Below are 5,023 nucleotides of genomic sequence, written 5' to 3'. Positions count from 1 at the left end.
CTATGCCCCTTTCCTCCTCTCTGTTGCAGCAAAACGAAGAATCAGCAACTTTTTGGGGCTTGGCACGCATTTCAAGAACAGGTGTAAACAGAGGCTAATTGGGGCATTCCGGTGGATTTCCGCGCAAGACAATCCGGACATGCATCATCCATCAGAAGCAAGGCAGTCCCTGGCTTGCATGCCAGTTTTACTTGCTTTCTTAGTTAATTCATTAATTAATTAGGAATTTGTACATTATTTGGACTGTAATATTCTTTCGTTCGGGACTGTAATATTTGGACTGTATTATTTATTCGGACCCTCCGAGTGAGGGCACAACTGTAATAAGTGTGCGTGTGTGTGTTGTATGTCTTCCAACCCCACGTCTTTCTCCCTTTTATTTATCCGCTTTTAATGGTTAGATTAGGGCATGTTTAAATTAGCATACAGTATGACAGCATGTTTGCATTCATTCATCTGTATTGCATGCACCGGGCTCGGCGCATCATACTAACTGCATTGTACTTTCAATTTCAAAGTTGAATACATGATAGTTGCAACATTTCATATGCCATCTTAGAATAGCCGAGCCTGCTATAATTACATTTTGCATGTGTTGCATTAGGCATTTCTGTATAGTTAGGATCATGCATGATTTCTAATGAATTCCTATTTTGGCTTGGAGTACTCGGTAAGCTTTATGCTTTAGCATCCTTGCATGCGTGTGAGTGACTGCCATGAATAGCATGCTTACCATGAGGCTATGTGCTTATCTGATATAACTACCTGAATACCTGTGGGTGAAAGTTGGGTTACTTAAATTGGAATAAATCATCAAATGTTTTAAAGCCTACATGCGGGTAGCAAACCATTTTCAAAAACAAACATGAAATGTTTCGTTCCAATTCAGGCGACCCGGTCTATATTTGTATGCTGTGCGCATCACATAGTAACCTAGGCTAATAAACCGGAATAAGAACTCACAATGTTTTCAAAAATTGATATCATGATTAGTAGAGGCCGGTCTATGACCGGGCGAGCGGGGGTGCTCACGAAGTGACCTTCCCCAATCGTACCCAAGTTCCCGAGCCGAGGCAACTTTGGTGATGACGGACACGTGGCCTTTTGGCACCGAGTCAGGGTTTCCTAAATTTCCCAAAATAAAATATTTAGGTGGCGACTCTGTATCTGGCAAAGCAGTCCATGTTTGGCACTTCTTTCAAAAATCTGTTTTTCTTAAAACGATTTGCCGGATTTGGACTCTTTGGTTCAGACTTAGAACCATGACTAACGAAAGTCGAGTCCGAGCTGTAGCGAGGTCCCCCGCGGGCTTGTTACAGTTTCTGGCGACTCTGCTGGGGATTTAGAGAACTTGACTCGAACTCATGATATCTGTTTTTGACTACACTTGTGTGATTCTTTGCATTGCATTTGCATTGGTGCGCCTAGGACACCGTGTTTGCCATCTGCTATTCCTGAACGGTTTGCCGGAGGCTTGTCTTGTCAAGGCATGACCATAAGGCTGACCGGTTGTGGGCTCTGCCAGTATGGGAACACAAACCCCGATTTTACCGGGGCACCCTCTTTGACCATTCGACCTAGTGCATATTCGGATCCATAGTGACCATTCCAAATTAGGACAGGTTGCTTACCTGTTTATAGGTTGTTTGAAACCGCTGCGTGCGTAGTGAAACCCTAGCTCCTGACAAAATAGGACAGGGAAACCCTACCCCAACATAGGGGTGTTTTGGCTCTCACTTATCTGTTATGTGCTTTAGAGTGCGTCTCTACAGGAATGCATGTATCAGTATATGAGTTTGGGTATCAAGCCTGCGGGCATCAGTTCAGTATTGACAGCATCAAGCCTGCGGGCATCAATTCAGTATTAACAGAATCAGGCCTGCGGGCATCAGATTAGTATATGAGTTTGAGCATCAGGCCTGCGGGCATCAGTTCAGTATTATGGGTATCAGGCCTGCGAGCATCAGCCAGTATTTGAGAATTAGTTATCTGCGGATATCAGATTCTGTTTTAGGGGACAGTGATACAGGGATAATAATCAGTGTTTGAGGACAGTGTGTTATTCAGCTTATTGACTGTGTGTTGATTATGCCCGGCTATGTGTCATGCATTTTATTTTAAGCTGTTATGCTGTCCGTTTATCTGTTTATTTATTTCCTTTTCGCTTTATTTATCTTTTGCTAGGTCAGTTCTAGCACAATTGCTTCCAACCCAACAGGCATTCCCCAAGCACTTTGGACACGAGGTCGTCAACTCCATTGATCTGAGGATCTAATCGACGGACAGCCAGTGTTCCATTCTCTACCCCCTGTTACCAGAAGGAAGTAGAAAAAGCGCAGTGTATCTGAACAGAGAGCACCAGAACAGTGGTTTCCCCCATCAGTGGACAGTCGGATTGAGATCCCCATTGAGACAGATCTGCCAGTAGTTCAGACAAATCGAAACAATATGACGGCACCAACAGGAGTTGAGGAGATGATGCGCCAAATGCAGGAAACCATGCGGGCCATGCAGCAGGATGCCGTTCGCCGGGATGAACTCGCCAAGCAACAATCCGAGATTATGACCCAGCAGGCTGAGCTGATTACCAGATTGTAACAACAGAATACAGCATCTGCTTCACACCAAATTCCTCCTCCGGCAGGGGCTCCATTACCTGAGCAGACACCTGTTGTTCAGAACGCTCCTCCGAACACCCAGAATGCCCTGCCGAATGTCCAAAATTTACAAGAGGACACGAATCTTCCAACGGGGCCAGCTCCGCCCCCGCTTCCAACACAACTGTCCAAGGTCCATACACCCAATCACCTGGACTCTCCCTTCGAGGTCGAGGTTGATCATACAGCTCTGAAATTGAGCAAACTGGAGAAACTCTTTAAGAAATCCCAAGGGGTTAAGGCTATGCCGGATATCGAAGATGGATATACCGAGGAGGCCATAACACTCCCCGATAGGTTCAAAATGCCACAAATCGACCGCTTTGACGGAACCGGCGACCCCATGGTCCATATCCGACTGTTTGCAGACATCTTGCGGCCAATGGGCCTAACACGACCACAGAAGCTTTCATTATTCGGCCGAACCCTGTCGGGTGTGGCCTCCCACTGGTACGCAAAGTTACAAGATGAAGTGAAGAAGAATTGGGATGAAATGGCTGAGGCCTTTGTCACGCAATATTCATACAACACTCAGATCGAGATCACAACCCGTGATCTCGAAACGACAAGGCAAGAACCCAAGGAAACTTTCTCGGACTTTGTGATCCGATGGAGGGCAAAAGCGTCAATGATGACTTTAAGGCCCATGGACAAAGATCAAATCCGGATGATTGTGCGCAATCTCCACCCAAAGTTGATGCAGAGAATGATTGTAGTCCCCTTCCCTACTTTCGCAGATTTACATGAGATGGGGGTGCAAATCGAAGACGCAATGAAACAAGGTCTGTTTGACCATGACAGAGAACAACCGAGGAGGACCTTCAATCGTAACAACAATGCGGGCCCGAGTGGCGCTGCAAATACGAGAGCCTCGGAAGTTAGTATGGTCACCACCACTCCCCCTCCCCCTCCAAGGCCCATGACTGCCACACCCTTTTCCGGCCCGTCCGGAAGCAACACACAAACCAACAGATTCCAACCGCGAGGCCAAAGAACCTTTACCCCACTGTATATGGCCCTGACCAAGGTTCTGGGAATATTGATCAGAAAAAATCATTTGAAACCCCTGGAGCCAAAGCCATTACCAAATCCACTCCCCCCCTCTTATGACCCGTCAAAGTACTGCGCATATCACCAACAACACGGTCACGACACCGACCGTTGTTACAGATTGCGTCATGAGATCCAAGATCTTATTGACAAACAGGTGATCGCGCCTCCTGATAAACCCAATTTTATCCAGACTGGGGTCGCATCTTACGATCCTAGCATCTATATTACGCCCACCCACCTACCCAAGCCGGAGGTGCTCCTTCCCGATTGCACTGACTTCTTGTGCATGGTGGACATCTCTAAAACCCAACCAGAACCGATGGTGGTGACCGTCGAAGATAGGGCAGGGCAGATTTTGGGAGAGAATGAGATTGTTGAATCTGAGACTGGACAGAATTTTGCTGGGGGAGCCTATGATCCAAGCGAGTATATCCTATCAACGAGCCGAATTGGGCTAAGTATAGAATTGCCAGAGACAGGAGAGCTATGCATGATCCGGGGGGATGGATCTGGGCTATGGGCAGATGATCTGACAGCCGTAGAGGAGGACTTTGCCAACCTGCAATTTCTCGATGACCAGGAACTGGGGGATGCGTCAATCAATTGGTACGATTATGAGGGATCAGCGGAGGCCACTGGATGGCTCGAGGATCAACCAGATGCAGTGGGGGAAGCCCAACCAGAATAGAGCCCGGCAGGAGCGGAAGTATCAGTTGTGGCCGAAATGGCCGAAAGTCAAGTTGTATCGCCGGAGAGCGCCGTTGCTAAGAATTCCGCTCGAGACATGGGCATTATGGATACGGGAATTGTTGAACAAACAGCTGTACTGATGCAGCTGGAACGAGAAAAGTTTGAGGAAGCCGAGAGAATCAGGAAAGCTAAAGGCCCTGAGGGGACTGAAAGTGCTGTGTGCACGAAAATGGAGAATGCTGCGAGCATGTGGACAGGAAATATTGCGAGTGCAACTAAACCGGAGCCAGACGGGTGTCTGTTGGCTGCCGATGGAATGTGGTGGGAAGACGATGACTTATGTCTTGCCCACACGGATGAAGACTGGGGGAATAATCAACCGGATGACACTTGGTACCTCGATGAGGTTGACCACATGACGAGAAATGGGCGGTACTTCAAACCCCCACACCTGGACCAACCCGAGGCATCCGGGAAGGATAGAGAAGCGGAGAAACAGAAGGAGAAGCAGATTGAAGATGAAGCTGTACTGAAACAGTTAAAAAAGATACAAGCAGACATCTCCATCTGGGGACTGCTAATGGCATCACGAGTACACAGAGAAGCTGTCCTATCTGCTATGG

This window comes from Camellia sinensis, chromosome 12 (assembly GCF_055761805.1).
Source record: "Camellia sinensis isolate YWXY chromosome 12, ASM5576180v1, whole genome shotgun sequence".
Classification (NCBI taxonomy): Eukaryota; Viridiplantae; Streptophyta; class Magnoliopsida; order Ericales; family Theaceae; genus Camellia; species Camellia sinensis.
The sequence above is the reverse complement of the archived record's forward strand: the minus strand, read 5'-3'. Positions refer to the sequence as shown.